General features: G+C 43.7%; 1 long non-coding RNA gene across 1 annotated transcript; it reads right to left on the bottom strand.

The window, feature by feature from the left end:
• Positions 1–2,931: 2,931 nt before the first annotated feature.
• On the bottom strand, positions 2,932–12,061 carry LOC135974128 (uncharacterized). Its single transcript, XR_010591309.1, has 3 exons — positions 11,321–12,061; positions 10,189–10,383; positions 2,932–3,368 (listed from the first exon to the last, which is right to left on the bottom strand). It is a non-coding gene; the product is annotated as an uncharacterized LOC135974128 (long non-coding RNA).
• Between the last annotated feature and the right edge of the window lie 1,546 nt (positions 12,062–13,607).

The following is a 13,607-nucleotide window of genomic DNA, read 5'->3' as shown; positions in this document are numbered from 1 at the left end:
GCTTACAGACTTTTCATAGTGTGGACCACATCTTACTAGAGAGCTTCTCTTTTGTGGACACCTCCCTTCTCCTATCTGCACAGATAACTTCCCTCTTCAATTATGATCTAGCAAAGTATGCCTTATCCAGCTGAAACTACAGGAAATTTCATACACACTACAATAATGCATCTGGAATCTTATTTGCCCAACACCAAGGATATGCTGTTCTTCTCACTAAAGGAAGGTGAACTCATATTCAATAGCTATTTTTTTTCATTTGTACTTTACATGCATCTAACCTGACAAAACCCAGTCGGTGCTTAGTGGTAGCCTGCCATTCTCTGTTCTGTTGACAAGTCACAGAGCCCGGCATTCCATTATGGAGGGCAACATCTGCAACTGCAGCTTTGCAGTCCCTCCATACAAGAATTAACTCCTACTCTGGTGAGAAGTGCATTGGCTTCTTTTAATGACCACAGATGGTCATGGTGTGGGGACTTTCTCTCACCTGATAGATACCAAGCAGTGACCAGTATGCTGAGCAACTGGGGAAGTGCTACCTCAGCAGGAAGAGTATCCCCAGCTGAGCCAACACCATTTCCTGCAGCACCCTGAGTTGGTTGGTTTGGCTGGCTTGTTTTGTTTCCTTTGTTTTTCATGCAAGTACTGACCAAGCGTGATCCTGCTTAGTGTATGGGAGAAGACTAGAGCACAGCTCAAGCTGGTATGTCTGACCTGGTGAATCACAAAGAACTGAACTTTCCAAAGGGCAATGAAGATCGACACAACTGTCTCAACCATCTTCCAGAATCTACCTGCACTTGTCTGCTCAGAGCCATTTCTGCACAGTTCTGTCTTTAGAGAGCATTATTACAAGAATGTCTATAGTTTTTTAAATGTTCCCTGGCTCTTCTAGCCAATACGATGGAAGCAAGAACCTGGTGTTCTAACTAACCCCTGTGTAATATACTTTAATTCAATTATACCTTTAATTTTTGCATTAACTGTGTGCTAAGCATACGTCTAGCATTTCATCTGTTGCTCATTCTCATTCATGAACACGAAGCTGAGCCTATGCAAGGCTTTGAACCTCTTTGGGTGCCCACTCTTAGGATGTTGTTGAAATTGCTCTTGGCAGATGTGCACCAAGCCATGCTACAAATATAAAGTATTTTCATCCATGCAATAAACTTGCACTATTTTTTTGGCCAGAGAGATTCACTCTGACTGAATCAATAGTCTGTATGCTGTTAAACTGATTAATAGCACTTCTGACTCAAATTAAATTTGCTAAAAGATTAGCAAAGATTGATGCTAAGCAAAGTCCAGCATATCTGCCATCAATATGCTTTCAAAGACACTGAAGTTACTTTAGAAATCATTCATTTTTCTTTGTAGATGGGGCTTCTTAAAGCCAATTAATTTTAACACACATGAAAAATGTCAGCTTGACAATCCTGGAGACAGAGGTCCCCTAGTTACCCACATAATAGGCACAGCACTTGCAACCTCAGAGGCAAGCTTCCTCACACCGTGTTGTCACTTTGACCTGGAGGGAGTCTCCTCTAGGGCGTAAGAGAGTAGGCCAGCCGCCATTCAGTCATGGACCTCTTTGTTGGGGCTGTCAGGTGGAGTGCTGGTTGTTATGGTGGCTTTTTAAAATTTTGCATATGTTCACTGGAAATTAGACTGTCACAAACAGTCAATTTAATCAAGGCCAATGGCTAGGAATAATTGCCAGCTGTGAACTAGTAATCGAGGTGAAAGAGAAGTCTGAGGAAGGATGAGCTTGTGATCAAGTAGATTGGGAACACAGGAGATGTGCGTTCAGTCCCCAGTTCTGCCACAGACTTCCTGTGTAAGCTTGGGTGCCTCACTTCATCTGTCTCTCACTTCGTTGTTTTTTTTTAAAAATGGGATAACAACAATGCTCCCTCCCTCCCACCTCTCAAAGGAGGGACAGTGACCCTCAAAATGGGGGACAACATGCTTTGAAATGAAGGACTTCAAATTTGTTACTGCCCATCCCTAGGGGCATACGCTTCCTGCTCCTTCCCTACAGCCCCCTTACCACTGAGCCTCTAAATGCCCCTACCCCAAACATTCTCTCCTCCCCCCCGCCCTGGCTCCTTCCTAATTGCCAGTTCCCTTGCCCCACCGAACACACTGGCCCAGTCTCCCATAACAGACCACCTCCTTCCCTTCCCAGGCTCCCTCCAAACCTGTTTCCCTCCCGCCCCACAAAGACTGCTCTGAGTCAGTGTGTCTCCCCCACCCCACAGCTCCTCTCCACACCTGGATCCTCCTGAACCTGTCTTCCCCCACAGCTCAACCTCCTTCACTTGGATGATCATAGAATTGTAGAGCTGGAAGCAGAGGTGCTGGAAGTAGGGGAACCCGGGGGTGCTGCTGCACCCTGTGGCTTGAAATGGTTTCCATTATATACATGGTTTCCAGTTTGGTTCAGTGGCTCTCAGCTCCTCCCTGATACAAACTGTTCCAGTGCCCCTGAGTGGAAGGAACCTTAAGAGGTCATCTGGTCCTGCCAGGAATGCAGGGGGCTGGACTAAATATTCTCTAGACCATCCCTGACAGGTGTTTGTTTAACCTGCTCTTTAAAATCTCCAGTGATGGAGATTCCACAACCTCCCTAGGCAATTTATTCCAATGCTTAACCACCCTGACAGGAAGTTTTTCCTAAAGTCCAACCTTAACTGCCCTTTCTGCTATTTAAGCCCATTGCTGCTTGTTATTCTCAGAGGTTAAGAAGAACATTTTTTCTCCCTTCTCCTTGTAACAACCTTTTATGTACAGTACAACCTCAGAATTACGAACCTTAGAATGACTGGTCCACCACACACATCATTTGGAATCAGAAGTACACAATCAGGCAGCAACAGAGACACCCTCCCCCCCCCCCCAATGAAAATAGAGTACAGTACAATGTTAAACGTAAACTACTTTAAAAAGAAAAGGGGGGGGAGTGCTAACAAAATTGACAAGGTAATTAAGACTGTTAAAAGCAGCATTTTTCTTCTACGTAATGAAGTTTCAAAGCTGTATTAAGTCAATGTTCAGTTGTAAACTTTTGAAAGAACAACCATAATGTTTTGTTCAGAGTTACAAACATTTGAGTTACGAACAGCGTCCATTCCTGAGGTGTTCATAACTCTGAGGTTCTACCGTACTTGAAAGCTGTTATAGTGTCCCCTCTCAGTCTTCTCTTCTCCAGGCTAAACAAACCCAGTTTTTTCAATCTTTCCTCAGAGGTCACGTTTTCTAGCCCTTTAATCATTTTTGTTGCTCTTCTCTGGACTTTCTCCATTTTGTCCACATCTTTCCTGAAAAGTGGAGCCCAGAACTGGACAGAATGCTCCAGTTGAGGCCTAATCAGAGTAGAGTGGAAGAATTATTTTTTGGTCTTGCTTTACAACACTTTTGCGAATACATGCTAGAATGATGATTGTGGTGTTTTTGCAACAATGTTACACTGTTGATTCATATTGAGCTTGTGGGCCACTATGACCCCCAGATCACTTTCTGCAGTACTCCTTTCTAGGCGGTCATTTCCCATTTTGTATGTGTGCAACCAGGGGCAGCTCTATGTATTTTGCTGCCCCAAGCACGGCAGTCAGGCAGCCTTCGGTGGCATGCCTGTGGAAGGTCCGCTGGTAATGCGGATTCAGCAGTATGCCTGCAGGAGGTCCGCCGGTCCCGCGCCTTCGGCGTACCCGCCACCGAATTGCCGCTGAAACCGCGGGACTGGTGGACCTCCTGCAGGTATGCCACCGAAGGCAGCCTGACTGCTGTCCTCACGGCGACTGGCAGGCCGCCCCCCGCGGCTTGCCGCCCTAGGCATGCGCTTGGTGCGCTGGTGCCTGGAGCCGCCCCTGTGTGCAACTGATTGTTCCTTCCTAAGTGGAGTACTTTGCATTTGTCCTTATTGAATTTCATCCTAGTTACTTCAGACCATTTTGAATTTTAATCCTATTGTCCAAAGCACTTGCAACGCCTCCCAACTTGGTATTGTCCGCAAATGTTATAAGTGTACTCTCTATCCCATTATCTAAATCAGTGATGAAGATACTGAACAGAACCAGACCAAGAACTGATCCCTGCGGGACCCCACTCAATGTGTCCTTCCAACTTAACTGCAAAACACTGATAACTACTCTCTGGGAATGGTTTTCCAACCAGTTATGCACTCACCTTATAGTAGCTCCATCTAGGTTGTATTTCCCTAGTTTGTTTATAAGATGGTCATGTGAGACAGTATCAAAAGCTTTACTAAAGTCAAGATATACCACGTTTACCACTTCCCACCAACCACAAGGCTTGTTACCCTGTCAAAGAAAGCTATCAGGTTGGTTTGACATCATTTGTTCTTGACAAATCCATGCTGACTGTTACTTATCAGTACCAAGAAAGATAATAAGGTGAAGTTAAGCTGACTGGTCTGTAATTCCCTGGGTTGTCCTTATTTCCCTTTTTATAGATGGGCACTACATTACCCTTTTCCAGTCCTCTGGAATCAATCCTGTCTTCCATGACTTTTCAAAGATAGTTTCTAATGGCTCAGCTATCTCCTCAGTCAGCTCCTTGGGTATGCTAGGATGCATTTCATCAGGCCATGGTGACTTGAAGACATCCAACTTGTCTAAATAATTTGTAACTTGTTCTTTCCCGATTTTAGCCTTTAGTTTTTTGATGGAGGAGCTGGAGCTGGGGACTCGTGCTCTCCTCTGCAGCAGGCTCACCCTCTGCTCTGCCCTCAGAGCCTATGGATGGGCAGGCAAGGACTCTGCCTCCTGCAAACCCACCTGCCAAACCGGTGGTAATGCAGCCTGAGACTGCAATGGCAGGTGCCGCCTCCCTCTGCTGCTGATCAGCCCAACAATTGATGGGCAATGCGGGACTAGGTTTAAAAATGGGGGCCAGGTGCGGGATGTCCTGCAAAATATGGGAGGCAGGAATGTTATGCCACCATTTGCCTGGCTTGTTGGTATAGATTGTAAGACCTTGGGGCAGACGCAGTTTCTTATTCTGTTTATGTTTCAGTGCCTAGCTCAATGAAACTGCAATATCCTTGGGGACTTCTGGGCACACTATTGTAATGCAAATAACAATAAGCCATTACTAAGCCTATGTGTCGATTTCCAATGCTCTAAGGCACATGTGTCAAACTCAAGGCCCGCGGGCCACATCCGGCCCGCCATACAATTATATCCGGCCCGCGAAATCGTTTTATATATCTGTTTTTAATGGCCCTGTGATATGACGCCCCAATAACACACACTACAAATCCCATGATGCAGTGCAATTGCCGCCAACGGCAAGCCGCGGTTCAAGTTCGCGGTCTGTTGATGTATACAACGCTAATATCAAATCAAAGCTAGACCCCAACAATGGCCAAGAGAAAAATTGATTCTGAAAACCGAGGCTTTCAAAGCCGGTGGGAGAATGAGTATATGTTTACTGAAATTGCAGGTAAACCAGTGTGTCTCCTTTGCGGGAGTAATGTCGCTGTAATGAAGGAGTATAACCTAAGACGGCACTACGAGACGAAACATGAGAACAAATTCAAAAACCTGAGCGCAGGACAGAAGCTACAAAAGGTAGAGGAGTTGAAGAAGAATTTGACATCCCAGCAGACGTTTTTCACCAAAGCAAAATCACAAAGTGAAGCTGCTGTGAAAGAAAGTTTCATTGTGGCCGAAGAGATCGCCAAATCAGGACGGCCGTTTACCGAGGGGGAATTCGTAAAGAATTGTATGATGAAAGTGTGCGACGTCCTTTGTCCAGATAAAACGCGAGCGTTTGCAAATGTAAGCCTCAGCAGAAACACTGTTGCTAATCGGGTTTGTGAGATGGCGACTGATTTGAAAACACAGTTGATTGAAAGAGCAAAACATTTTGTTGCATACTCCCTTGCCGTGGATGAAACTACTGACGCGACTGACACTGCACAGCTGGCGATATTTATCCGTGGTGTGGATTCCAATTTGTGCATAACAGAGGAAATACTGGACATTAAATCGATGCACGGGACAACGAAAGGAGAAGACATCTTTGGAAATGTATTTCAAAGTGTAACCGACATGAAACTGCCGTGGGAAAAACTCGTTGGACTTACAACAGATGGCGCACCTGCTATGTGTGGTGAAAAAAATGGACTGGTGGGAAGGATGCGCTCAAAGATGCGGGAGGAGAACTGTGCCGGTGAGTTGACAGTGTATCACTGCATCATACACCAGGAATCGCTGAGTGCTAAAGTCCTAAAAATGGATCATGTGATGAACACTGTAACACAAACCGTCAACTTTATCAGAGCCCACGGTTTAAATCACCGCCAATTCCAGTCTTTTCTGCGGGAAATAGATAGCGAGTTTGGCGATATGCCATATCATACGGAGGTCTGGTGGCTAAGTCGGGGAAAAGTTCTCAAAAGACACTTTGAGCTGCGAGAGGAAATCTGCCAGTTCATGGACAGTAAGGGGAAAGACTGCACAGTTCTGCGGGATGAAAAGTGGAAATGTGAGTTGGCGTTCCTGGCTGACATAACGTCGCATCTTAGCGCTTTAAACCTTCAACTCCAGGGACGGGAGCACATAATAACCGATATGCATGATGCAGTGAAGGCATTTCAAGTGAAGCTGCGCTTATGGGAGACACAAATGCACCAATGCAACTTGTCTCACTTTCCCTGTTGCCAAGTAATACGGAACCAAGAAAGTGCCACAGTTTTCCCAAATGCTACCTTTGCTGAAAAACTCAGCGCGCTGCGCACTGAGTTCGCACGGCGCTTCAGTGACTTTGAGGCACAGAAAAGTAACTTCGAGCTGCTTCGCAACCCATTTGCAGTCGATGTGGAAACCGCACCTGTAGAAATGCAGATGGAGCTGATAGAACTGCAATGTAACGGGACACTGAAGGCAAAGTACGACACTGCGGGGCCAGCACAGTTCACTCGCTTCATTCCTGAAGCGATGCCGCAGCTCCGCCAACATGCGGCTCGAATCCTGTCCATGTTTGGCAGCACATATCTGTGCGAGCAGCTGTTCTCTGTGATGAAAATTAACAAAACGTCACACAGGAGTCGCCTCACTGATGAACACCTGCAATCGATCCTGAGAATCTTCACAACACAGAACCTAACCCCAAACATAAACGAACTTGTTGCAAAGAAAAGACTCCAAGTATCAGGCTCTGACTAAATAGGACAAGAAAATGGAATGTTATGATTTGTTATGATTATACTTTTGCTTTAAATTCAATTTTTTATTTATATTTTCAGATTTTTTAATATTCCAGCATGTACAGATTTTGAATGTATTGTATTGACAGGATATTTTTTTATGAAGAGCAAAATATTTTAAGTTGAAATGTATTTATTTTGGAATGATATCCTGTATTTTGGTTCATATTAATGGTTAAAAAACATAAATATTTAGTCTGTTAAATAAATGGTTATACTGTTCGGCCCGCGAGTTTTGAGTTTTGGCCCCCTGTGCAATTGAGTTTGACACCCCTGCTCTAAGGAAAGCTGGTAGTGTCAGCACCTTGTTTGCTCATACCTCAAGTAAGCAGACACGGCCCCTGAAGCAGATAACTTTCTAGAAGCGAGAAATATCAAGGGTAGGAATGGGGTATGGAGAGGATTAAAATTGTGGAAGCAAACACTTGCCCTTGTTGAATTCTTATGAACGATCTTTGTTAGCTTAGTCTAAGCATCATTACACTGTGCTAATGAGACAGAGGCACTTATTTTCATTTGGAAAATAATTGGTATTACTGATTTCTTCATTTGTGGTTTTAAAGCCCACTCATTCCAGTGAGGTGATTGGCAAAAGTTACATTTTCCCTGAAGTATATTTGGCTCAGAGTTGAGATTCATAGGTAGGTTGGAAACGTTTTTAAGAGTGTAACTCTCCTCCCGGCAATAACTGCTGATAAACTCCTGTAAGCAAACGTGTTGTACATCTCACCAGGGCCCAACAAGGCACCTCTCCCTGCCCATTTAGTGAAGACTTGGGAAGATTCTGCTGTATAAAGTATTAGTGAGACCATTAGTGGAATACTGTTCTTGTGCCCACACTTCAAAAAGGGTGTTGAAAAATTGGAAAGAGCGCCTTGCTGAGCCACAAGAACAATTCAGTGTCTGGATTTCTCTTACAGTGAGAAATTAGAGCAGCTCAGTCTATTTAGTGTAACAAAAAGAGGGCAAAGAGGTGACTTGGTCTATAAGTACCTACACTGTGAGAAGATTTCTGACCACACAGGGTTCTTTAATCTAGCAGACTCCAGAACAAAACAAAATCCAATGGTGGAAACTCAAGCTAGATACATTCAGACTAGAACTAAGGGGCAACTTTTTAAGCGATGGTAACTAATAATTGGAACAATTTACCTAGGGATATAATCAATATTCTCTGACTTAAGTCTATTAAGATTTGATGTCTTTCTAAAAGATATGCTCCAGCTCAATCATAAATTATGGGTTTGGTACAGGAATTATGAGTGAATTGTATAGCCTGTGTTAAGCAAGAAGTCAGACTAGATGATCATAATTGTCCCTTCTGGCCTTAAAAATATGTGAATGTATAAACTGAGCCGTCTCTTGAGCTCGGGGCTTGGAATCAGAGGTTGTTGCTGCCCTCTGCAGAGTGAGGGGATAGGCAGTGGATTAGGTCCATCTCCATAGTGACACATAGTCCGTCTTCCTAAACCAATTTCTCCTGCTCCACCATGGCAGGCCAGCTAAGAAATGGAAAACATTCTTGTGACTCTTCTTACTTCTCCAATCTAAATTACACTGGGTGCTTCTTTTTATAATATCCCTGCATGCACCGTTTTGTTATGTGATCCCTTGAAGTCTCATTTGCTACAAAAAGATGGGCCAGATCAATCCTGGCAACACCTTGGCCTTGCAGGAAAGGGTGTTATGGATTCAAAAGTTGGCACTTCCTTAGTGATTCAGTACTGAACCAATGTCACAGCAGGGGTTGGGCGAGTACTGTGCTGCTGGAGCTAACTTTGGAATCAGAGGTTGAATGGAGGCTCTGACGACTTAGGGTGATGACCAAAGCTATGAAGAGCCATGAGATCTTTCAAAGTTAAAATCAGGTGATTACTCTGCCTTCTTAAATCTAATTTTCTATTATTATTTTTTTTGCCCCTTATACCCTCCCCAGATTAATTATTGGATTCTGTTACTGTGAGCTGTCATACAGCTATTCTCAACACCACATTAGTGTTTGTTCAGGTTTCAGCCCACTGTGAAAGGGAAAAGGGCCAGAAACGGATTAGAAACAATAATGAAACTGACTAGTCTCTTTTCATCATCTGCGCCAAGAAAAATAGAAATCCGCATAAAGAAGGAAAATATAATTTTGGAAGTTTTCTCTCTCGAAGTGTTACTGATAAGACTGGTAAAAGAATCTGTTTTATAACCATTTAACCTCTAAGCAAAAGGTCATTTTTTTCCAATTTCAGTTATTCACACTACCCAGCATGCCATTTGGCAATGCTTGGCTTCCAGTTGGTTTCTGTTTTCTTAGCAATTGCAGTTGCTCTCCAAAATGATTTTATCTGAGCACTGTTCAAATTTACAAAATCGCTCAAATCCCCTAATGTTAGATTTCTGGGCTTGCTGGAACTGTCACTATCTGGGATCATTTTCATTCTGTTTTCAATGTCTTCTGAACACGAATACATGTTAGGACATAAACAAAGCTGTGAAATCAATCCCATTTCCTTCCCTGCTATTCTAGCACTTAACATTCTATTTATTCAAGCTTTCTTCAATTTGACTTGTGCCCAGTAAGTACTAAAAATGATCTGCAGCTGTACAAGTTTCCACCCTAGCTTCTGAGCGGATTTACTTTAACGTTCTTATTGTTTGTCTCAACCATTACTGTTCATGTGGTTTCCTACATCCCTTCTCCAAGCTCTTTAGACTTTGCGTAATAATAAATATTAATACATGTGTGTGTTTGTGTGTGTGTGTGTGTTTGTGTGTATGGATGTCAAGTTCTGTACTTAATAAAATCAAACTAAAGACTCAGTATCTTAAGAATGTTTTCAAGATTTAAGAATTGGTCTGTTGGGAAATTTTTTCTACATAGGGTGGGATTTTCAGAAGCACTCACCAGTGGCATAACTTTGCTCCTATTGACATAAATGGGAATTAAATTTATTATAATTTACCTCCTCGTTCCTGTATGTTTTAGGCCGATGCTTACAGGATCAGTCTCAGAAATATGGTAACGCTGGTAGTAAGGAATCAACAAACCTGTCCTATCCACACATACTGCAGGGTGTGGAAGAAGTGGAATATCTTTGCATCTTTGAATCCTCTTTGTTGAGACTGTATGTGCACATATGCATGTAGTGGTGGCATAACTGTAGGATATTGGAGAAACAAGGTGAATGAGATTGTTTTATCTGAAGTCGGTCCAATAAAAGATGCTACCTTGTGTCTCAGGGCAAATATGTAGCAGTTCAGATTCAGTGCTGAGACAATCAGCCATTTCTGGCTAATGTTCATTTATACAAGAGCAAGAAATCTGAAATGGACCATCTGTTTCATGAAAGTTAACACACACTTAAAACAAGGGCAAGGAAGAGACTTGCTATTAGCATAGGCTCTGTGCTGGAAACTAAGGGCTAGAGCAGGGGTAGGCAACCTATGGCACTCGTGCCGAAGGCGACACGGGAGCTAATTTTCAGCGGCACTCACACTGCCCAGGTCCTGGCCTCCAGTCTGGGGGGCTCGGCATTTTAATTTAATTTTAAATGAAGCTTCTTAAACATTTTAAAAACCTTATTTACTTTACATACAACAATAGTTTAGTTGTATATTATAGACTTATAGAAAGAGACCTTCTAAAAACATTAAACTGTATTACTGGCACGCGAAACCTTAAATTAGAGTGAATAAATGAAGATTCGGCACACCACTTCTGAAAGGTTGCCGACCCCTGGGCTAGAGCCACAAAGGGTGCCACTTTAGGCACTTCAGATCCCCCAAATACCTGCTCAGATCCTGCCTAACCCTGTAGGTGCCTAAATTCCCTAGATGCCACCCATAAAGTCCCATGGCCCTTCAAAAATCTGCCAGTGAGCATGTGCACAGCTTCCTAAATCCTGTGCCCATCTCATGCCTAAGCCCTGGTGGGATCCTCAGTCTAGGCCACAAGTTTGTCTTGCTTGTGGGGCACCATCTGGTAATCCATTTCAGATGCTGCCTAACAGATCAGGTCCTGCACAAACACAGCCAGAGGGGGATGTGGTGTTACTTCCCCACCTTTATATTTTTAGCCCAGTGATAGGCACTTACCCAGGATGTAGGAGATGCAGGCAATGGGATATTCTAGGGTGGGACGCTCTCAACCTACCTGGGGAACAAATATTCAATAATGGCTTTTTCAATCTAGCAGCCAAGGGTGTAACATGATCTAACAGCTGGAAGTTGAAGCAAGACCCATTCAGACTGGAAACAAGGTGTACATTCTTAATGGTGAGTAATTAACCATTGGAACAATTTATCAAGGGTCATGGTGGATTCTCGCCATCGCTGGCAATTTTAAAATCAATATTGGATGTTATTCTAAAAGATCTGCTCTAGGACTTATTTTGGGAAGTTCTGCGGCCTGGGCTATACAGGTCAGACTAGATGTCACAATGGTCCCTTCTGGCCTTCGAATCTATGAACTTTCCTGTTCCACTTCTGATAGATAAATATGGATTGGGCCAGAGATTGAGAATAAGTCTATAGCAGTGGTCGCCAACCTTTTCAGTGTGGCGGGTGCTGGATGACGAGCCACCGAGGACTGTGGCCAGCAGAGAAGGCATCCGCCGAAATGCCGCTGAGAAGTGGCAAAGTCAAGAGGTGTTGCTGCCGAGAAGCAGCGTCATTAAGAGGCATTGCCGCTGAAATGCTGCCGAAGATCAGCGGCATTTCGGCGGATGCTTCTCCGCCGGCCAGTACACGGGCGTACATAGATGCTCTGGTGGGCGCCATGGCACTTGCAGGCACCACGTTGGGGGCCACTAGTCTATAGCATGGCAGTTAGAATACACAGCTGGGGGTAGGAGATCCAAGCTCATACTCCTGTTTTGATTACTTCGAATGTTTATACACACATCCTAGCAGGGGCCCCTTTAATGACATACATCAGGAAATGTGTTTAATTATAGGATTTGCCTGTAGATCTAGAGATCCTGTGTAAACTGGAGTCTTTGCAGTCTGAATACACCTGCCTGCTGTTCAGGTTTTGTTACCACTGTAACAAAATCTAAATGATACAAAGAAACTTAGCTGGGAGTTCCTTCCTCAATGAACAAAGCAGATCTGTCTTCAACTTTTGTGCTCGCTGTTAGTGGCACGGCTCTCAAACTAGGGGACTGTTGTTAGTAAGGGTTGCTGTGCTGGCAAAAGTAGCATCCAAAGTTCCTGAGGTGAGAGCAGCACAGGGGAGTCCCTTTCTTCTGGGTCTGGTCTCTTTCTTCTGGAGAGCTGTGGCAATGTCAGATGGTCCATTTGAGGCAAACTCTCCATACAACTAATGGACAGAAATGATAATTGTTCTGTGCTAATGAGTAAAAAAAAAATTGTATTATGAACTTCAGAAATTTTTTTTTCTAACCAACTTGTTTGCCAGAAAGCAGCCGGGCCTCTGAACAAGGCTAACTTACCACCCTTAGTGTGTGCTGTGCTATGCTGTGCTGTACCAGTGCTGTGTTCTGATTTCCCCCCGCCCTTTCCCATGGCGCAGTGAATAACATTCTCAACCAGATGCCGCTCTCTTAGAGCAAAATTCGATCTTTTGTGAAGGTGAGATGCATATGGGAAGAGAGCAGAAGGCAGCCAATCGTCAGGTCCCTGAAGCATCCTGCTTCTTGAGGAGAATTAGTGAGTAATTTAAGGAAAGAGAATGAGAAGTTAAAAGGAGTTTTGTACAAATAAACACTGAAGAGTTTGAAGGGAATTAAATCGTTGGGGGTTGTAAAAATACTAAAAAGTGTAAGTGCTAAAGAGAATGCTAGAAGTGTGTTTTTCCCCCCCCCTCTTCTCTTTAGAGTGCTTTGTTTATAACCCAATGATGGCAGTATAATTTAGTTCAGTGACACCTGGTAAAACCCTTAGTAAAAAAAACAAATTGTACACAGGGGAGGTCAGGTGGTGGTAACTACCACCCCTAGATGCTTTCCCCCCCAAGAAGCTGTACAGCTTTTCTGAAGGGAATGAGCCCTTCCCAATTAAAATGTCTACAACCACCATTGCGCTGGCTGCTGCAGGCACAGTGATAATGTGATTTAAATTATTGGACTGTGCATAATTTAGTCAAAAATGTAAATGGGGATTTCTATCTAACTTGAATGCTCCCGAATGTGCTAGTGGGAATATATACTGGGTATAGCGGTGTTTAAAACATGTTCAGAGCAGTGCACGAGGTGTTGGTCAGTTCAAGCAACAGATAATTTAAAAATACGGGAGGGCACCAAATAAGTTGGGGGGGGGGGGGGGGAAGGGAGAAGAGAGGGAAACCTAAAGTGTAACAAGCAGCTTATTAAAGCTTTCACTAGCTAAGAACCCAAAGGAGGAGAAGGGAGGACAAAGAGCA

This window comes from Chrysemys picta, chromosome 11 (assembly GCF_011386835.1).
Source record: "Chrysemys picta bellii isolate R12L10 chromosome 11, ASM1138683v2, whole genome shotgun sequence".
Classification (NCBI taxonomy): domain Eukaryota; kingdom Metazoa; phylum Chordata; order Testudines; family Emydidae; genus Chrysemys; species Chrysemys picta.
The sequence above is the reverse complement of the archived record's forward strand: the minus strand, read 5'-3'. Positions and strand labels throughout refer to the sequence as shown.